Here is a 22,837-nt window from a genome sequence, read left to right as displayed (position 1 = left end):
CCTTCTGATGGCCGCCGAGCCCATTGAGGCAATGGCTGGTGCCCCGCTGTCAGGACCCGGTTCCCAGGGGGTGTCCCTCTTGGGTGTGGAGCACCCAACCTTCTTCCTGGGCAGGGACCCCTTTGACGACCATCCATCTCCTGATGCCGGGGCTACCACCCAAACCATAGTGGCTGAGCCCGGCATCGTTGAGGGTCTCCTTCCCACTCCCCAGATCTCAGAGCCTAACCAGGAGGGGCCACCTTCCAGCGGCCTGACTATTGAGGCTCAGGATCCTACTTCTGGCTCCCTCCCTGATTCCCTTCCTGATTCCCCACCCTACTGCTGTCCCCTCCCCTATTCCTGATGGCAGCCCTGTCCTTGTTCCCTCCACCTCCCGTGCTGCCGGTGCCGCCCCTGGGGATACCCCCCAGCGAGCGGCTTTAGTTGTTTTTCCCCATCCTGACCCATCGGGGTCTGTTATTTTCCTTATGACACCCTCTCTTGAACCGGGGAGTGGGGCAGGTCGCGTGGCGTCAGCCCATCAGGTGCCACGTCGGGGGTCTACCCCCTGCCTGCCCGTCTCGGTGGGCCACGGGGCTGTGACAGGGGCCCCACTGGGGGACAGTCATAGATCAGTGACCCCGCCCCCCCCATGCGCTGAAGGAGGAGCTGTGGGAGTTCCTTGAGGACGTCCGTGGCTCCCGTAACAAAGTCCAGCTTGCGCTCCAGCGGTGGGGGGATTTCCAGCAGGTCCTGCGAGCCGCAAGGGCCCTCATGGGGGACGGTAAGAGGATCGGGAAGCAGGCCACCACGGCCTACCGCGGGTCCACCTCTTCCGCGACTCTTTACTCACCTATGGGGTAGGTCATGGATTGCTGTGTGGCCCGATGGAGGCCGTGGGCGTGTCTGCCGGCGAGGATCCCCCCCAGCCCTCCTCATGGCACTGATCATCTTTGCCACATTAAACACCTGGGGCTGTAGGATGGGTCTCCACAGGAGCCAGGTGGTCTCCTTCCTCCAGGAAGGGGGGTACCCTGTGGTTTTCCTGCAGGAAACCCGTATGGATCCGGCTGCTGAAGCTAGCTGGCGACTGGAGTGGGGGACGGGGTCTACTTTAGCCAACTCTCGGTCCGCACGGCTGGAGCGGCGACCCTGTTCTCCCCCGACCTAGGGTCTGAGGTGCTGGGGGTCGCCGAGGCTGTGCCGGGCCGCCTGCTGCACCTGCGGGTCCGTATGGAGGGGCTTGTGGTTAATATCATCAATGTTTACGCCCCGACATTGGGCCCGGACAGGTTGCGTTTTTATCAGCAGCCGTCCGCCTTCCTCGGCTCCCTGGATCCTCGTGAGTGCCTGGTCCTGGACAGGGACTTTAACACCACCCTTGAGGAACGGGACCGCTCGGGGACTGAGCAGTGCCCAGCCACCGCAGACGTCCTCCAGGACATCGTCGATCGCTGCTCCCTGGTGGACGTCTGGCGCGACCACTACCCGGATGACGTCTCGACGTTCACCTTTGTCCTGGTGGAGGCCCATCGGTCGCGCTACTCCCGGCTGGACCATATTTACCTGTCACGTTTCCACCTTTCACGGGCCCACTCCTCCAGCGTTCGGCCGGCCCCCTTTTCGGATCACCACCTTGCCACCGTGACGGCTTCTCTCTGCATGGAGAGGCCGGGCCCGGCCTATTGGCACTTTAATAATAGTTTGCTGGAGAATGCAGGCTTCGTGGCCTCCTTCTGGGAGTTCTGGCTGGCCTGGCGAGGGCAGAGGCGCGCCTTTCCCTTGGTGCGACAGTGGTGGGACCTGGGGAAGGTGTGCGTCCAGCTCTTCTGCCGTGATTACACCCAGTGCCCCAGCCGATGGAGGGATGGGGCGATAGGGCAGTTGGAACGGGAGGTCTTGGAGCTGGAGATGCGTCTGGCTGCCAGCCCCAAGGTTCCATCCCTCTGCGGAGCGTGCCGGGAGAAGTGGGAGGAGCTCCGGGCCCTCGAAGACTATCGGGCCTGGGATGCCTTTGTTCAATCCTGCATCCGCCTCCTTCAGGAGATGGATCACGGCTCCCGCTTCTTCTACGCCCTGGAGAAAAGGAAGGAGGCCAAGAAGCACACCACCTGCCTCCTGGCGGAGGACGGCACCCCCCTCACGGATCTGACAGAGATGAGCGAGAGGGCCAGGGCCTTCTACGCGACTCTTTTCTCCCTAGATCTGACCGATCCTAACGCTTGCAGAGTGCTCTGGGACGGACTCCCGATGGTCAGCACGGGCAACCGGGACCGGCTAGAGCTGCCTCACACTCTGGCTGACTTCTTGGAAGCCCTCCGTCACATGCCCACCAATAAATCTACGGGCATGGACGGGCTGACCGTGGAGTTCTACCGCGTGTTCTAGGACATCCTTGGCCCAGACCTGGTCACCATCTGGCCCGAGTCTTTGCAGGGCGGGGTCCTGCCTCTCTTGTGCAGGCGAGCCGTGCTCACCTTATTGCCGAAGAGGGGGGACCTCTGCAACTTACGGAATTGATGTCCCGTCTCGCTCCTCAGCACGGACTACAAAATTGTTGCGAAGGCCATCTCGATGCAGCTAGGGTCCGTGCTGGCGGACGTGATCCACCCAGACCAGACCTACACTGTCCCGGGCCGCACAATCTTTGATAACTTGTATCTGGTCCGGGACCTTCTGGAATTAGGGTGTAGGGATGGTCTGTCGTTCGCCCTCTTGTCCCTGGATCAGGAGAAGGCGTTCGACAGGGTGGATCACAGATATCTCCTGAGCACTCTGTGAGTGTTTGGCTTCGGACCCCGGTTTGTGGGTTTTCTCCAGGTACTGTATGCCTCTGCGGAGTGTCTGGTCAGGCTCAACTGGACCCTGACCGAGCCGGTCAGCCTCAGGCGAGGAGTGCGGCAAGGGTATCCCCTCTCTGGTCAGCTGTACGCTCTGGCAATCGAGCCCTTCCTCTCTCTCTTCCATCGGAGGCTGACGGGGTTGGTGCTTCAGGAGCCGGAGCTGCGGCTAGTCCTGTCAGCGTATGCCGACGATGTGCTCCTCGTGGTCCAGGACCCGGGCGACTTGGTGCGGGTGGGGGCTTGCCAGGCCATCTATTCGGCGGCCTCTTCTGCCCGGGTCAACTGGGTCAAGAGCTCTGGCCTGGGGGTCGGGGACAGGTGGCAGGCGAGCTCCCTCCCATCCATGCTTCAGGCCATCCGGTGGAGCGCGGGTCCTCTGCTCTATCTCGGCGTTTACCTTTCTGCCACCCATCCATCTCCGCCAGAGAACTGGCACGGTTTAGAGGGCAGAGTGACGGAGTGGCTTCGGAAATGGACGGGACTACTCTGGTGCCTCTCCCTTCAAGGGAGAGTGCTGGTGCTTAATCAGCTAGTCCTGTCGATGCTCTGGTACCAGCTCAACACCCTGGTCCCGGCCCCGGGTTTCCTGGCCAACCTCTGGACGACGATTCTGGAGTTCTTTTGGCCAGGGATGCACTGGGTCTTTGCAGGGGTCCTCCACCTGCCCCTGGAGAAAGGGGGGCAGGGCCTGAAGTGTCTACACACTCAGGTCCATGTCTTCCGCCTCCAGGCCCTGCAGAGGCTCCAGTAAGGTGCAGGTAGTCCGGCATGGAGCGTATTGGCGCACGCCTTCCTCCGCCGCTTCCGAGGGCTCTGATATGACCGGCAGCTTTTTAACCTCCATCCGAGAGGTCTTCCGCGAGACCTCTCTGGGCTGCCGGTCTTCTACCAAGACCTCCTCTAGACCTGGAAGCTCTTTTCAATGACCAGGTCTGTGGCGGCCACCATGGGGGCCAATCTCCTCGCGGAGCCCCTGCTACACAACACCCAGCTTCGTGTGCAGGTGGCGGAGTCCCCCGCGGTGCACCAGAGGCTGATCTTGGCAGGAGTCACCAGAGTCAGAGACCTCCTGGACTACGACTGGGGAGACTGGCTGGATCCCCTGACGCTCGCTCAACGCATGGGGCTCTCCAGATCTCATACTCCCCGGCACGTACTTCAGGAGGTGAAGGCTGCATTACTGCCCACTGCTCGGTCAGTGCGAGAGGGCATGCCCTGCCCACCCTCCACCCCAGGCCCTGTGGACATTTTTATCGGGCCCCCGCCCCATGGACCCAATCGGCCCTCTCACCCTTTCACTGTGAGCCAGCTGCACGATCTGCAGCCGATTCTGTTCCAGGCCGCGCCACGGAAACATCTGTACACATTTGTGCTCCACACTCTCCACTACCTCACCCTTGCGTCCCGCCCCGATACCAAATGGCAGGACCTCCTGCCACCTCTCGAGGGTGAGAGGACCTGGTGGGCCAGTTTATACTCTGCCCTAGTCCCGAGGCCCACCGGGGATGTCAGTTGGCAGCTCCTTCATGGGGCCATGAGCAAGGGCGTGTACTTGGCGTGGTTTATCCCTATCCCCAGCACCTGCCCTTTTTGTGGCATGAAAGAGACCCTGGTGCACATTTATTTAGAGTGTGCCAGATTGCAGCCCCTGTTCCAGCTCCTCTTGAATCTTATGCTGCGTTTTTGGTTGCACTTTTCCCCTCACCTGTTTATCTAGGCACTCCCCGTCTGTGGCCCTACCAAGTCGTGGGATCTCCTTGTCAGCCTCCTTTTGGTCCTGGCCAACCTAGCCATCTAAAAAACCAGGGATTTCCTGCGACTGTGGGGCCTATTTCTGCTCCTCCGTCCATTCACACATCCGGGCAGAGTTCCTCTGGGCGGTGTCCGCTGGCTCCCTTGATGCCTTCGAGGAGCAGTGGGTGTTGTCTGGGGTTCTGTGCTCAGTATCCCCATCAGGTTCACTTCGTTTAGCCCTGTGATCCTGTTTTTTCATTAGTTGTCCCACAAAATTAGTTGGTGTCACAGACCTGTGGATCCTTCCCTTAGGCTGGGGAGAGGTCCTTTAGAAGTGGGCGGTCTTCACCCGTCCACCTCCTGGATACCAATAGGACCAGACTCCTGTACCCCACTGCTTAATATATATATATACTGAGATGGGGAAGCAGTATTCCAGGTGTGGGCATACACTGGATTTATATAGTGGCATTATGTTTACTGTTTTATTATCTACCCCTTTCCTAATGGTTCCTAACATTTATGGTTTAAGTTGAGTCTAGCTTACTGCCTAACAGTTGGTTTTTGCTTAAATAGATATTACTTAAATAAACTGGAGGTTCCCATTTTTGCAGGGAATAACACAGAAGAGTGACAAAGGAAATTCACTTTCCAGAAAACTTGGTGGGACAAAGTCAGAACCATTAACTGCTGTAAGAATATTAATAATTCCGCAGGCCTTTTGTTTTTTTTAATGTGCTATTTGGGCATTTACATTAGCTTTCATTTCTGTATTTATTTGCCTGTGCATAGTATGACTGAAAAACCTACCCACACGAGGAAATAAGGAAACAGATCAACAGAGCCAGACGTGTACCCACTTGCAGCCTCCTACTGCAAGTCAAACCCAGGAAAGAAACCAACAGGACTCCACTGGCCATCACATACAGTCGCCACCTAAAACCCCTCCAACGCATCATCAGGGATCTACAACCCATCCTGGACAATGATCCCACACTTTCACAGGCCTTGAGTGGCAGGCCAGTCCCTGCACAATGCACTGAATTTCTCCAGTAACTTGCACTGCTTTAACTCTTACAGGCAATCATGCAACAACTCATGCATCTGCCCACTAGTCTACCAGCGACATCACAGGACTACGTCCAGCCACTTATGGTTCTCCTTGGTTGCTGTAGTACGATGATATGCCACTATACGCTTTATGTACATGGCAACTAGACGTCTTACGAAAAAGTAAATGGACACAAATCGATTGTAGGATTGGCAATCTACGAACTGTAGGCGACATTCCGCTCCCTGCCAACATGCGAGACTTTAAGTGGCCATCTGCGCAAAACTTCAGGCGACTTCAGAGAACTGCGGAGCTTTCGTTATCTGCAATTTGCACCATCGCTCAGATATACACGACTGTGATGTTGCAAGTACAGACGGTGTGGTTCATCTCTTGGTTTTCACACCTCAACTGCTAGAACAGGGCCTCACCCTCCCTGATTGAACTAACCTCATTATCTCTAGCTTGCTAGCATATATATACCTGCCCCTGGAAATTTCGACTACATGCATCTGACGAAGTGGGTATTCACCCATGAAAGCTCATGCTCCAAAACGTCTGTTAGTCTATAAGGTGCCACAGGATTCTTTGCTGAAAAAACTTTGATTTTGTTTTTGTTTAATTATTTAGAGCAGGGATTCTCAAACTTCATTGTGCCATGACCCCCTTCTGACAAAAATTGCTACATGACCCCGGGAGTGGGGACTGAAGCCTGAGCCTGCCCAGACCCCGGGCAGCGGGGCCAAAGCTGAAGCCCCAAGAACTACAGCTTCAGCCCTAGGCCCCAGCAAATCAAACCCCGGCCCTGGTGACCCCATTAAAACAGTGTCGTGACCCACTTTAAGGGCCTGGCTCACAGTTTGACAACTGCCGATTTAGAGTATTCACAGAAGTCGCTACACACGTAATATAGGTAGTGAAAAAGTGATTGTTACTGTCTCAAGAGTGTCCCAATACTGTACTGGGAAAGTGTGCTTTTTTTTCCCCCTTGGCATAGTTGAACCAGTTATAAAACAATGTGTCTGATTAATAATGCATTCTACTGAAAAGGAATGGGCGGTTTTGCTTAAGTATGATTCATCATTGTCTGGTACAATAATTATAAGTCTTTTGGTTGCTTTTAGGTCAAAATGACCCTGTTTATTATAATTTTTTCAATGTTGGAGTCCTGTGCAGTGGGTGTTTAAAGAGTTTTGCAACAGATACCAGTTTATTAGCTTCATTGGTTTTTAGTAAGTATGTAACAGCCTGTATTTTCTTTCTGGTATCCTTTTTCATGTGGCACTGGAATGCCAAATTGCTTTATAAAACTTTATATTTTTATTTTTAGTTACAAATATCTGTGATAACAGATTTCACAATATTTTAATAAAGTCCTTCTTACTTTTCAGTAGTCTGGAGAAACAGAGTACTTGCATTGTGCATCTGTCCTGACCCACAAAGATTGGGGTGCAACTAACACTGACAGGTGGTTTAAATACAGAAAAGTATTATATTATTACTGTGAGAATGTACTATGTGGTTTTATAATATACTTTCAGAGGATGGGTCTCCAATCGCTTTACAAATAGTGATTCACAACATCCATATGAGGTCACTAAGTTTTTTTTATTCCCATTTTGCAGAAACTACTGATCAAAGAAGTTGAATAACTATCCCAAGGTCACACAGGAATTCAATGGCCCAGCTGGGACTAGAACTCCTGACTCCTGGTGCTGTACTCTAACTTTTAGGCAACCCTCCTCCCACACAAAATTAGTGTTCATCCATAACCTAATTAGAGATTTAGATTTGATAGATTCAGTCCCTTATTTTCTAATGCCCTCCATTATCATAGTGTCTGAAGCATGACATGATCTTTAACATAGTTATTTTCACAACACCCCTGTGAGGTAGGGAAGTACAATTTCCCCCATTTTACAGCTGGGTAACTGGAGCTTTTGTATGGTTGGATAGAATGGATACCGTCATTTTTACCAGCAACACACACACATGCGCGTGCAGATAGAATGGATACCTTCATTTTTACGAGCAACACACACACACACACACACAGTTTAAAGGGAGAAAAATGATGATACAATGTGAAAGCAATTTGTCCTATATGCTAAAGTAAAATAAAATTAAAGCCTGTACAATATTTTGATTCCATTATAGGCTTTGGGCAGTATTGTATATAGTGTAACCAAGCAGTAACTTTAAAATATAGATATCACATTATCCTTTATGTGTGAAAGTCAGCTATCTACCTAGGAATATACTTTGGCCCCAAAACAACATATTGTATAACAAATTATCTTGGCAACAAGTTCCAATAATTATAAGTAGCTGGAAGGTAATAGCTATATTATAACAGGAGAGTATTATCTCTTACTTGGATGGCATCTTTGGTTGTGTTGTTGAATTATAGGAGTAATGTTACAAATAGGAAAGCCATGTTATAAAGCTTAAATGGAGAATCTCACTGGACATTATGGGGTGGTTTTGAAAGTTCTAAAAATAAAGGTGGGGCTTTTGATTAAAACTTGGCTTCTAAGGGACAGAAAACACATTAGATATTATTAACTTGCAAAAAGCTCTTGTGAAGGTGTAAATGGAGTCCATTATCAAGTACCACTTTTTGGGAGGGTCAGGACATACAGATACAATGGGTTGATCTGATTGTGCTTCTACTGGTATCAGGAAGTTTTCACATCAGAAATGGCTAGTAAATCCACTATATATTTGTCTTCATGAATATGATGCTCATATCCAAGTACTTGCTGGTGCAGGGACTCACCTTGTGCAGATTCAAAATGTAAGTGAAACACAATAAATATTAAAGGGAAAAACAGTGCTGAGGTGCTTAAGAAATTTCAGCTGTTAAAAAGAGGCAGCTCCAATAGCAAGCTGTGTTATTATAACCTAAATCTGTTTGGACTAGAAGCTATGGCATTTATTCCTCCTCTTGCTACATGAGGTTCTTGGTATATGAAAGAAAAGAATCCCAGAAGAGGTAAAGTGACTAAAACAGAGAAAACTTAAGAACAAGTTGAACTTTTACAGGCATAGTAGAGGTCATATTCTGTTCTTGATTATATCCATTTAACCTATTGACTTGACTTAACTGAGGTTTCATGGCCATAAAATTTGGCCTTAAGATCTTGATTTTTTGCTTAACTTTAACAAAGCCTTCAGTTTTATGCCCCAAAACAATTTCAAGCACATTTTATGTATGGTAGAACCTCTATTTTTATGAACTAATTGGGGATTGAGGAGTTCATAAAATCAAAAAGTTCATAAAAATGAATGTCTCAATATTACAGTAGGTTCAAAGCATAAACGAGTCTGGTGCACTGCATCACTTTCTTTTTGTCCTTCAAACCACTGCAAAGCAACTTCTAATGCATTGAAGGCACTGGATTGTGAGGGAATACTGACTTGTTCTTCATCCACATCATCTCTTTATGTGATTTTTTTTTTTTTTTTTTGCTCCTCCCTTCCTCCCTAATCATCCTGTTGGGGAAAAATGGTTTGCATAATTGGTCATTCATAAGGTTGGTGTTCATAAAATTTGAGGTTCTACTGTAAGTTAGATATCTAAATATCTGATTTGTAGGTGAAATAGTTACTTAGATGTCCACATATTCAGTGTATAACAACTTAGTAACTTTATGTAACAGTAACTGTGTGTAACAATAATTTAATATATCTAAATACCTGATCCGTAGGTGAAATTGAATACTTGGACATCTAAGTAACTGTGTGTAACGATTTCAAGAGATGTTATCAGGGTCAAAGTTAAGGGCGTTATTGTGCCTTTTAGGCACTGATCTGCATCAGAGTAGTATGGAGTTGCACTGCCCCAGCAGAAACTCTGGGGCAAGGCACTGTGCCTTCTGGAGATGCCCAATGTAGAAAGAACAAGTACCCTCTGCTATGCCTCTTTTGGAAGAATTCTGATGGGGATCAGTGCAAGGAGGGCATTTATCTCATGGAAAATGTCTGATTGTGCCCCATGTAACCACACTAATCTGGGCCCACCATTTTAAAGTACAGATTTCCTCACTTGTGTTACTATTAGCAGTTTAGATTATTAGAAGTGAATATTTCAAACTGAATTTTCTTTTCGGTACTTATGCTGTTTGTTTACTTTTTTGGATTTCTGTCAACTTAGACAACCAACATAGGCTGTTCTGTGTCATCAGCTTACTTTTATCTTTTCAGTTTCACTTTTATATTCTTACACTTTAGCACAATGCAGGTGATTGGGCCTAACATTTAGGTTTTGCATGTATATTTTAATCCCTTTTGGACCTAAGCAGCTAGTCAAAGTTTGCGGCCCTAGGGATGTTTCTGGTGGGAATAGAAATTGATGATGGAGTTTGCAAGGAAGGTACCAAGTCCTGCTTCTCTGAATACAGGGGGAACCAATGGCAGAAGGAGTAGTCTCTTAGCTTACAGGCCCAAGCTCCTTCAGCCACCACCTCCAACCCAGAACCTCTCTAGGTTTCTCTCAGGCTCACACCATGCTTACAAGGTTCTGCTTTGCTTTTTCAGGCAATCTGTCTGTGGTTCTGTCTTCTGCCTTCACCCACTCCCACATCCCCTTACCCAAAACAATGCCCATACAGTCCAAAGCTCCTGGGCAGGTGCGCACAACCCTTTTGTCTTAAGTGAGAGCTTGTGATTAACTTATTCTTACAGTTCATCTCCATCAATATCAAGGTTTTGACTCAACCCTTAACAAGGTTTCCACTAGCTCATAACAGTATTTTACAAATATTAAGTATAACAGAAAAGATGTTCCATTTTTTAAAAAACTCCAGTGAAAATCTCTTTATTTTTTCCACACAACATATGTATGAACTTCCTAAAGATTCACTTGTGGTCTTTACATTCCTGATATTGCAGTAGTGTTTGTGTTTGAGAACTTGCATGTGAAGCTGAATAGAAATGGGCTATAAACAAAAATGACATCATCTAATCAGTTGTCATTGTTCAGTGTAGCAGAAATGGAAAAACTAAAGTTTGCAGAGTCATAATTCACGTAAGCATGTTCTAAGTCCTATTGACTTCAGTTAGGGTCATTGTTTTCAATGGGACTTAAACATGAATAAAATTAAGCATATGCTTAAGTACTTCATTAAACTGGAGCCATTGGGGGAAATAAAATTAGATTTTTTTAAAAACAGTTTCAGTTTTTATAATCTTTGGTGATATGTTACAAATAATGTAAGTCAATATTTTAGAAATATGATTATCACCCTGACAAGTGGTCCCTTTACATGAAATGCAGTGGTCCCTTTAAATGTAATACTGTAGTTGCTGCTTTGCGCATCCAGCAATATGCTGAACATAAAAGGTTTTCCATATACCTATGTACTGTTTAATTTCCTACCCATTTTATTTAGAAGACACACAGACAATGTAGCAACATATGTAACTTTCATTCTCCTGTTAATCTTTCCTGCTGTTAACATAATAGAGTCTTGTACAAACAGAAATCTTTTGTTCTCTTCAAGTATTTTTCTATCTGCATAATGCAAAAGGACGTTCCTGTTTCTTTAAAAAAAAAATCTGTTGATGTTAATATTGCTTTAGGACGACAGATTGATATGTACCTGGCTGGGAGCAACATGACCTAGCAAAACACTTGAGTGTTAATAAGACATAAAGCCATACCATTTATCATGTAGCACAGAGGGCATACAAATTATAGAACAGCTTGATAGGTTGTATGAGAGTCTGATTATTTTGTTTTTGTCGTAGCTACAGAGCAGATAGCTTTGAAACCTTCCTGTGTTCTACTGGGACAGAAGAATGTTCATGTCATGACGACCTGACTGAATGTTCAGTTGCTCACTGCACTGACTCAGAAGTCTTAAGTGCTCCTAACCTATACTCCAAAGCAGCAGAATCTCCTAAATCAAAGGAAAGAAAACTCCAAGAAGAAAGTTACTAGCAGTTATCACAGGTGTAAATCCTCTGGGATTGCAATCAAAATGTGAAACTTTGGGATTAACTCATTGGGTGTAATCAGGAAGAATAACTTTCTTTAAGGTACAGTGTATTTTGCTTTGTGCAAACTTATTTATTTTTATCTATATCAGTAATATTTTCAAGATGAGAATTTGTGATGCTAAAGGGATTCTATCAAAATATAAATTTTACCGCTATTAATATTATTATTCACACTTCTGCCTCATTTTATGTTACAAATAGCATTTTAAAATGCTGTAATTGAAAGTGTAAAAATTGCGGTGTCTCAGGGGTTTTTTTTTTAACTTTATGCGTTTGTCTGCACTATGTGTATCCTTTGTGTTATCGGTCAGTTCCCCTGTGGAGTGAGTGGCTCTTTCCCACAGAAACAAGGGAGACATTTAAATAAAGTAGAAAATTATTATTTTAAATCTATAAAAGCTGGGTTTAAAACAGGGAACTTGGACAAATGGTTTCAAAACTACTTTCAACTTTGTTTGTGAAAGGGCTGAGATTTCATCTTAGTGGTGTCCCTTTAACCAAAGATGCATTGTTCTAAAGACTGTGTGACAGACCCAGGCTAGTAGGGTACAGGAGTCTGGTAGAGGGCAAATATACTGGTCACTGGATGAGTAGTTTTCTGTTCCCTGAGTGACCAGAGCAGGGGCTGCACTAGAGTAATCAGGAACCTGCTAAAACCAATTAAGACAGACAAGCTGATTAGATCACCTGCAGCCAATCAAGGCAGGCTAATCAGGGCACCTGGATTTAAAAACGAGCTCACTCCAGTCAGGTGAGGAGGAGCCAGAGGAGAGGAAGTGTGTGAGAGGAGCTGGGAGCAAGAGGCGCAAGGAGCTGAGAGTGAGAGGGTGTGCTGCTAGAGGACTAAGGAGAACAAGTGTTATCAGACACCAGGAGGAAGATCCTGTGGTGAGGATAAAGAAGGTGTTTGGAGGAGGCCATGTGGAAGTAGCCCAGGGAGTTGTAGCTGTCATGCAGCTGTTATAAGAGGCACTGTAGACAGCTGCAATCCATAGGGCCCTGGGCTGGAACCCAAGTAGAGGGTGAGCCCGGGTTCCCCCCAAACCTCCCAACTCCTGATCAGACACAGGAGGAGTTGACCCAGACTGTGGGAAGATCTCTGAGGTGAGCAAATCTGCCAATAAGCGCAGGACCCACCAAGGTAGAGGAGGAACTTTGTCACAACTGTGATTACATGTTTTTTTTGATGTAATACAGTTTTAAAGTAAATTATAAATAGAAATTATTTCCCTTATTTAAATGGTGACTGGATGGTGGTGGATTTTATCTCACAATGAAATAGTATCTAGAGCTATTACTATTTGTTATAACTCTTCAGCAGCTTCATCACAAACAGGATCCAAGATATTTTAGACTCCCTTCTGGTCCAACTTTTAACATATATTTAGTCTTCTCCATGTAGGAGTGTATAAAAGTGTGGGTCAGATTGAGGAAATCTCTGAGGCTGTCCACGTGGAGTTCTTCTAGTATTCTACTGGGGAAACAGAATTTGACTTCCTCTCTGGAATAAACTACTGCCCCCAAATCTGGTGGATCCTGTAGGACCCATGGAAGCTGAGGTGACAACTGCAGAGATCCTCTGCCTCCACACTGGCTTTGGACCTTGGAAGGACTCTCACAATCCAGTCCCTGTTAGAATGGTACTGGGGTGTGTAGGCAGCACTCTGCAGGAAAGATAATATATCCCAGGCTGTGTTACCTTTTCCTAAGAATCTCCATGGGGCTGGATGGGGGACAATGTGCACCCCAAGTTTGCCCACTTCTCTGGCCTGCCCGGTCACCAGTGCCTCCTCAGACCTTGTTAGTATCTCTGTGAAGCCCAGAATAGGTGTGTTTGGGGCAGTACCTAGAGGCAGCTGAACCCCTCTTTTGTCCAGGAGCAAGACGATCTATGCAGATAGGGTCCACTATGTGCATGGAGCTGGGGGAGGGTATGATCTGGGCCAATATTATCATGGGAACATTTTCCACTCAGCTTCTACCTGCTACTTCAGCCATCTGCTACTAGCCCTGGTTTGCCCCTTCCTGCTGCTTAACAAACTCAATGTGTTTTATACATGTAATTCTTTTTAAGGGAGTTTGAAAGTGGTGTCTAAAAGAGCTGCTTTAATCAAAAGCCAGAAGCTGATCAAAGCAACACTTAAAAGTCGAACTAGGGTCAGAGCAGAGCTGCTTGACTGGCAATAGGGTTGGGGATCTAGGCTGGGAGAGGAGTAAAGCATGTCAATTGAACTACAGTTGAAACTGCTGATTAGTGATTTTTTTTCTCTCCAGAGTAACACCTGCAAAGTTTATGAGATCCCGCAGGAAAATCAGATCTGCATTAGAATACATTGTTTCCTGCAGGGAGGAATGTCAAAGCATCTACAGGATGCAATGCTATTGCCTAAACGTATTTATTGCCACATCATATATTAGGCTTAGTCTGCAGTATTATCGCAATGCCGGACTGTTATCCAGCTCTACATATGCTTTTCAAGAAGTGGGTCCGAGACCTGCTGCTGGGCTAGCAAGGGATTAAAGAATGAAATGTATGGTTGGCTATACATTCCTAGACAAAAACCAACCAAACAAAAAAAACCCTTAAACCAGAGATAGGGCTGAGAATAGGTTTCCAATGAAGACTAACAATGTTGTCAGAAGGTTATAGTTAAGAAACAAACAGAAACTAAATACCCAAACATCAATAAATGTTCATTTAAGGATCTCCTAAAATCTTTTTACTGGCCTAGATCTTCTTCCTCCAGTCTATACCTCCCCTAAAATTAAGCAACACTTTAATTAAAAAGTCTTGTAACTGCTGTGAGAACCACTGTCAAGACTCACGTAATTCAGACTTAGTTTATGAGCTTCCCCCTTCTGTGATATGTAAAATGTGGGATTTAGAGAGGTTATCAGCATTGTTTTTCTGGAGATTAAGAAATTCACAATTTCTGCAGAATTTACAACTTTTCCCAGACATCTAAAATGAATTATAACCCCCCCACCCCGACAGAGTTCCCAGTGTGCATTTTTGAATAACTCTTATATTTAGAAAGTAAACTTTGTGAAAGTAGTTTAATATATGAGATCTCAATAAAGATTTGTGATTAAGACCCATTTGAACTTTGTATGGCAAGATTTATTACAAACTAGAAAAGGTCAAAAACAGAACTTTTTTTTTGCAAAACTGAATAAATATCAATATTTCAAAACATCATAACTCAAAATGATTTGTATTTCTGGCTTCAAATTTTTCAAATAAATTCAGCTCTGGTTTGGGTCTACCATGAGAAACTTCAGGCTCAAAGCAGTTTGTTCTTTACTTTATAAAGTAAGTTTTAAAAAGGGCCAAAACTAAGTCTTAAAAGGGGAACTGTTATGCTTAATTAATGAAAGGAGTCTGGTTGTAAATTGGAATCCTCTGTTTCTCCATAGAAGTATAACACCACAAGCTGTAGCATTGCACATTTCTCTGCACTGAACTGCCAATAATGCCTCAGGCTGGACAACCAAAACTAATAAATGATCATATCCCTTCATCGGTCTATTGCTTGGTGGATTTATGCAATATCTAGTTGTGCTTTTTGTATTGGTTATCTGTAGAGCTGGTCGGGAAATGGTGGTTCATTCTTGTAGAAAATTTAGATGAAACATTTTTTCATTTTTGTCAAAACTTCCTGCAGGAATTTTGTAGGTTACAGTGAAAAATTAACCTCCAAAAAAACTGATTTTTTTTCCAGCTGAAATTGTTCAGCCAAAGCCCAATAGATTTTGATTTTTGGACTGAAATTTTTCCTGTTTCAGTGGGCAAAAATGAAAAAGAAAATTGGTTGTAGGCAGAAAATGACCCTTTGGTCTCTTGTGAGTTGTTTGATACCTTGTCTGTCTGAGAGTGGCAGCATTGCTTTCCTAGCAGGTTTTCCACTTTGGTATGGATGTTTTGGGGTGATTTTTCAAAGGCACAGAGGGCAGTTAGGCAACAATGAGCAGATACATTTTTTATTAGCAAAACCCTAGCAGGGACAGTTATATATTTATTGCAAAAGTATGTATATTAATCTTTGTGACGAGTGCCAGTGTTGAAGATAAAAAAAACTCCTTATTTTTCTCACTCTGGGCAAGGACACTAATTTCAAAGCCTGGATTTGAAATAGTTTTATTTTTTATCCAAAATTGCCAGAAAGCCTGGTGGTCCCCTTTCCCCTTTTGAGCTCTTCTGGATGGTATACTTGAAAGTTTGGCAACTTGCATTCTGAATTCTTACTGAGATTCTGTTGCCTGGAAACATGAGTCAGCAGAGGAAATCATTATCGGATCACTTTCAGTACAGAAAAAATCCAGTCTTCATGTTGAACTAGTTTTCAGGACCAAAATAACAAATGAGATAAAAATAAAAAGAACAGTAGAGAAAGCAGCAGTCAGAGATCAGACCAGTACTCTTACAGCATATATGTTTTTATGGAAACAGAAGCAAAACTGGTCGTGGCTGGACAAAGGGGTAGGATTATTTTCGGTGTCCTGGTCCTGTCATCAGCCTTAATCATCAACCTCTGGCCTGGTCTACACTACGCGTTTAAATCGATTTAAAGAGCGTTAAATCGATGTAACGCTGTACCCGTCCACACTACAACACCCTTTATATCGATATAAAGGGCTCTTTAAATCGATTTCTGTACTCCACCCCGAGAGGAGAGTAGCGCTAATTCGAATTAACATATTAGATTACAGTTAGTGTGGACGGAATCGACGTTTTGGCCTCCGGGCGGTATCCCACAGTGCACCACTGACCACTCTTGGACAGCAATCTGATTCGATGCAGCGGGCAGGTAAACAGGAAAAGCCTCGCAAATTTTTGAATACATTTCCTTGTTTGCCCAGCGTGGAGCCTGATCAGCACGGGTGCGATGCAGTCTCAAATCCAAAAAGAGTCCAGCATGGACCGACGGGAGATACTAGATCTGCTCGCTGTATGGGGAGACAAATCTGTTCTATCAGAGCTCCGTTACAGAACAAGAAATGCCAAAGTGTTGAAAAAAATTCATCTCCAGGATACACAGCGCTGCATGACAAGCGTAACGGGAAGCCAGAGACTCAAATGGATGCTCTGGATGGAGGGGGTACTGAGGACTCCAGCTATCCCGCAGTCCACAGCGTCTTGAAAGTATTTGCATTCTTGGCTGAGCTCCAATGTCTGTAGGTTCAAATACAGTGTCTGGCATGGTTCAGGGATGCTCCTCAGTTTTTTCCCCCACCACCACGTGAAAGAAAAGGGAAAGAAATCATTTCTTGACTTCTTTCATGTCACCCTATGTGTATGAAGCTGCTGGTAGACCGCGATGCTGCAGCAGTGAAGAGCAGTATCCGCTCCTCTCCCCCTCCCCGGTGGTAGACGGTACAATTGACTGATATCCGTCGTCGCCATCACCCGTGAGTGCTCCTGGCTGGCCTCGGTGAGGCTGATCGGGGTGCTGGGTAAAAAGGGGATGACTCCAGTACTCCAGTAGATGGTAAGAGAATGGCTGGTAACCGTCTTCATCATAGCACTGGGGGCTGAGCTTCATCAGCCCTCTCTTTCCTGTGGAGAAAAGATTCTGTTGCTGGACTGTCATAGCCCTGGAGGCTGCCTCCCCTCATTTTATCTCACTAACGGTCTCTGTTTCTTATTCCTGCATTCTTTATAACTTCATGACACAAATGGGGGGGACACTGCCAAGTAGCACAGGAAGGTTGGGGAGGAGGGAAGCAGCAGGTGGGGTTGTTGCAGGGCACCCCTGTGATATACTAGACACAGAGCGAGGCTGTGCTCTGGATACACTGGTCCTCTAATACACTTGCCCTTATTCTAGGCAGGACTGACTCTATTTTTAGAAAAATAAAGGAGAGGATTGACCAATCACAGTGAGTCAATCCCAATTTTGCTTTTGCGTTGCCCGCCCGCGGCCGAATTCAGCCGGGGCACTCATGATAGCAGCGACAGTAACAGAGGGGAGAGATAACCGTCATCTCATTGCCAGTTTTCTCCGGCAGTAGACGGTACAGAATGACGGTCCCATCTCTGTATCAATGCAAAAGCAAGTGAAGCTGCTGTGTACCGCTGGAGTATCGCCTCTCTCTCCGCGGCTCCAGTACACATAACGGTGCCGGAAAAAAAAAAAGCTGAACGGGCTCCATGGTTCCTGCGATGGCGTCTGCCAGGGCAACCAGATGGACGCACAACGCCGAATTACTGTGCCTAGTGTGGCCGCATGAAATCGAATTTATAATATCAGTTTTATAAAACCGATTTTAGCTAATTCGATATTATCCCGTAGTGTAGACGTGATCTCTGTGTTCAGTGATGAGATACTTTCTAAACTGGTACTATTAGGAAGTAATTTCTGATCTCATTCCATTGGAGAGGTATGAATTCTAAGATATGATTACAGAAAAGGGTACTGTGGGAGTTCTAGCTAGGATAACTGTGTTTGATGTTAAAGCTTTGATGTTGCTTTTAAAATTGTAATGCTGAGGTGGGGCCTAGAGAATTGCCATAACCTGACTCCTAAGTGAAAAAGGAGATCTTTTCATGGTGAGATTCCATTAGCTTTTTGGAGCCTAATAGGTAAGTGACTACAATTAACACTTTGTATATATTAGAACTGACCAGGGTATGACAACTCTGTCTGGTGACAGCCTTCACAGTTTCAAAATTTGTTTTCATTCTGCAATGGAATGAAAAGAAAACATTTTGAATGGTTTTGTGAAAAGGATGAGGCTAGGTTAGGGCACTGGCCTAGGTTGTGGGAGAGTCAGGTTCAAGTCCCTGCTCTGCCTGATTCAGAGTAGAGGTTGTCCTCCCAAATAATTGCAAATCAGGCTAAGTCTCCCACATCCTAGGTCAGTTCCCTGACCACATGGCTTCTCTCTCTGTAAAAACATTCCTGACAAAAGTTTCACAGAAACTGATACAACTTCAAGGAACAGCATATTTTGCCAAAATTTCACTTTGGCGGAAATGTTCTAGCCAGTTCTACTGTAGATGTGTATAGCCCTATACAAGCAACTAAAACCACACCATAGAGCACTACAGCGTATGACAATTCTGTGGTATGCCAGTGACAGCTTCCCTTTCTCTGAAGAGAACTGATATGGTTTTGTACATGGCTGTAGTATTTATAGTCATTTGAATATAATTTTATCAGCATGCAACCTTTAATGTGAGGTTTGTTAAATCAACATGCCTATGCAGTTCCCACCAGAATTTTGCTTAACAACCAAAGCCTAGTTCTGTTCTTTTCAACTCCTTTTTCTTCACTTGTATGTAACTCTGCTGATGAAAGGTGCTGATGGGCATGCCCAGAGAACAGCTCCCATCATTTATCAATGGGACAAGTACAGCAAAGAGAGTGGACATGCAGCTTCCTCACACTGGCCTGCCATTGTGTCTCAGTCCTCATTTAAAGGATGGCCTCTGGGAGTGAAAGTGCCCACTTTGGTGTTACTGAGAGTCAAATGGGAACCAATTAGTGCCATTTGTAGGATTTTTTTTTTTGTGATGTGGATGGCTAGCCACAGTTGAGCTAACTCAGTTATTTTGTATAAGCAAACCAATCCCTGTCAGATGTAGTGTCGTAATTAATGGGTTCTTTAGATGTCCATATTTGATTTCCAGAATAGAAAGGGTGTGAAATGAAAAACCATTTCTAGACACTGTCCCTCTCTCTAATTTAATAAACTTATTGGGATTAACTTCCTGAGTGCATAAGTGTGTTTTAAAAGGACAGTGTCAATTACTCTTGGCAGATTTTAATTTTTTTTCTCATTTGTATTATTCTTAAATACCAAAATACCATGTCTCTCCTGACTGTTTCTTTTATCTTCCATTTGGTAACGATATATTTTTCCCTTCCCCTCCCATATTTCTTGGGGAACACCTGGTTCTACTTAAATAGATGCAGACTCCACTGGCCTCTTTTCCACAACTCTACTTTCTGCAGTCAGTAGGCCCCAGATCCACCAACGGACTTAGGCGCCTAACTCCCACTTCAGGCTACAAAATCCCAAATCCTCAAAACCCCTGCTGAGCTGACACCTAAAGTCCTTCAGCACCTAAATTTACATTAGGTACCTAGGCAACTTGAAGTTTCTGCCTCTGGGCATGAGTACAACTACCTATATCTGACAGCTGGCACCTCTTTCATGCAAAAGCCTCAATAGGGATTATCCTACCAGGTGAAACTAAGCATGCCCCACACCTCTCTCACATGTGGAACCCTATCCTATAGGCTTGCTCAAATGCACACACACACACGAGAGGGGGAGATTATAACAGTATGAGGTTTGCACTTTAGTTGATCTTATTAAACATGGGAGTTCTAGCTGAATCCTCTTACTTTGACGGGATCTCCTTTTGCTATAGTCTTTCCCCTATTCTACCATGATTGATGCCCGAGATGGCTTCCTGGCTGAGAAGGAACTGACTTTGTAAACCTGGGGAAAGGGCTACTGCAGAGTAATGCAAGTGGCTTCCTTTGTCAAGGTCTGTGTAGGGAAAAATTGAACTTGACCTTGAGTCTCTTCCCTGATACACTAGAATAGTAATCCTTAGTCAGAGTGGCCATCCTTCTCCTTCCATATTGCACAAACACCCCTTGCTATAAGAATTTTGACTATTCCATGGTTGGAGGTTGAATGCTGATCTCTCTGAATTCACATAGACCTCTTGCTACCACTTTCCATTTTTAGGATGGTTCTTTTCTTGTTTACTGTGCCAGTATCTTTACACGTCCAAGGCAGCATTGTCTGAGAGATCCCATTATATTGCCCTAAATTACTTTGTTGAAGGAAACATCTATTGCTTTGATGCTGATGTGTCTCAGTGTGATCCTAGTCTCCTGTTTATCATGGATTTAAGCAGCAGTGGAAGGTATTTTTCCTCTGTATCCTCTCCAGGATGAGTGACAATGTGATAAATCAAAGAGAAACTCTCTATCGGTAGCCAGGATATTGGGCTATTCTGCTGCTACACTAGCCCTCTCAATTGATCTGGTCACTGTCTCTGATTGTTGCTTGGAATTTCACAGGCATTTAAAACTTCTGCCTGTGCCACCCACTTGTAGCCGAGAGAGAGAGAGACATAAATCTGGGTTGTAAATGCCAAGTCCAGTGGACCAGGAAAATGGGGCTCCCTGTGATCTCTCCTGGAGTCAGGGGTCAGCATTTGACAACTCAGGTACCACATTCTTGGTGGGTAGGGCTCAGCGTCCCAAGTTTAAAAGAAATGGCTGGTCTTGTTGGTTGGAAGGGATGTCACAGTCATCTTACAGCTAGTAAGAAACAACCCTTTCAGAGCTTGCTTATACTGGCATTAAAAGCCCTCTCTCAAGCAGCTGGGAGAATCAATGAAGGGCTCATTCTGCCTACGTGGAGATGCGGCCAGGAGGCTCTATGCACCACCCTGTCCGCAGGTGCAGCCTCCGCATTTCCCATTGGCTGTGATTCCCGGCCAATGGGAGCTGCAGAGCCAGCGCTTGGGGCAGGGGCAGCGTGCAGCTCCCTCTGGGTGCCCCTATGCATAGGAGTGGAGTGGGGACACGCCGCTGTTTCTGGGAGCCGTAGGGAGCCACAGCAGGCAGGGAGCCTGCCTTAGCTCCGCTGTGCCACTGACCGGACTTTTAATGGCCTGGTAAGTGATGCTGACCGGAGCTGCCAGGGTCCCTTTTCAACTAGGCATTACGGTCGAAAATTGGACACCTGGCAACCCTGGATCAAGGCTCTGATTTTAAACTGCATTTGAGTAGGCAGATATTCAGAGACTTAGTAGTAGCATACTGCAAACAGTAACCTTACCGATATCGATATGGTTCAGTTGATAAGTTACGATGCTGGGAATCAGGAGACTTGAGTTCCAGTCCTGTCACTGTCCTGCTGTGTCACCTTGAGCATGTCACTTCACCTCTCTGAGTTCTCGCTTTCACCATCTGTAAAATAGAGTTAGATTTACAAAGGAAAATAAGGATCACTATTTAATGGGTTCATATGGCGCCCAGCATATCTTAGCACTTAGATTATGAGTGTGAAGTATTATTATTTCTTATATACATTTGAAAATCCCCTCGTTCTGGCCATAACTAATCGAATATTTTTACAACTAATTATTAACCAATGCAAAGTTAGAAAGAGCTTACTTTTTTAAAAGGCCCTTTCCTAGGGGCTTCCCATTTTTTGCATTTGAAACTTGTTCACTGTTATAAAAATTCAGACTAGCCAGTTAAGACCACATGTGTCCTAATTTTCATATTTGGAATATGAGATATTAACAAAGGACAAGCTCCTTCCTTAGGAATGAAATGATCACTGACTGGTACCATATAGAAGTGTTTTGGGCTTAGGTGGAATGTGAGTGGCTGAAGTTTCTTTCAGAAATACTCAAGCTAAAAATCTCTGTTAATGGAGAAAAATAATGGTTGATTGTTTTCTCATGTATATCAGTTTTACTTTGATATAACTCATTGACTTTTTTGGAGTTAGGCCTGATTTACATCAGTGTAAATGAGAGGAGAATTAGACTCATTAACCCAACAGTTTTTAAAATGGCTTCACTTTCCCTGATCATTTAATTTACTTGTGTCTGTGATGGTGGTTTCTGAAGTATTCACAGACCTGGAGATGGAATTTCTGCTCTTTCCATTGGCTGACTTGCTATGAAAGTGTTGAAGACATATTTTTACATTCCACTTAACAATACACACATTTCTGTTCCAAAGAAAGAAAAGATAATAGAGTAACAGGTGCTTTTTTGAGTAGGACCGAGTTTATAAACTGGAAGAACCTTGAAAATTTCCTATAGAATGTGTTCCCACCTATAAGAATTAGATGCAAATACATTGAAGCATATGATGCTGTAAAAACATAAAATGTTGGTGACAGTGTGTCCTTAAAAACAAACAAAACATGGGTATAGAGTCACCAACAACACTTTCCTAAGTGGACATGATCAGGTCTTATGGATTTTGCAAGTTAAGTCTAATGGTCTCGTTTATTAACTAACAACCTCTATAGAAAAAATGTTTGTAAAATGGATGATTGCTGAGTGGCATTTAACTTCCTGATGGTGGCCAAATGTTGAGAGCAAGCAGGCTGACCACATCTTTTTCCAGAAGAAAGCATTTATTATGTAGGATTGTGGGTATGCTACAACCAGTCATGTAACACTCAGATGGTACCTGCCCTTTCACTGTGAAAAGAGGCCCTACCCAGAAAT

At 45.1% G+C, this 22,837-nt stretch overlaps 1 protein-coding gene across 4 annotated transcripts in view; it reads left to right on the top strand.

Moving 5' to 3' along the window:
* Window positions 1–22,837, top strand: part of GREB1 (growth regulating estrogen receptor binding 1) — a 168,383-nt gene that overhangs the window by 57,458 nt on the left and 88,088 nt on the right. For 2 of the 4 annotated variants that reach the window (XM_032792323.2, XM_032792331.2), the window contains exon 1: window positions 11,244–11,652. The exons of the other annotated variants lie outside the window; for them this stretch is intronic. The gene's annotated coding sequence lies outside the window, so the exon portion shown is untranslated. Of the gene's footprint in view, window positions 1–11,243; window positions 11,653–22,837 lie in introns of those variants that run through there. 4 annotated transcript variants of the gene reach the window in all.

Source organism: Chelonoidis abingdonii, chromosome 3, assembly GCF_003597395.2.
Source record: "Chelonoidis abingdonii isolate Lonesome George chromosome 3, CheloAbing_2.0, whole genome shotgun sequence".
NCBI lineage: Eukaryota > Metazoa > Chordata > Testudines > Testudinidae > Chelonoidis > Chelonoidis abingdonii.
This window is presented reverse-complemented; position numbering and strand designations above follow the sequence as displayed.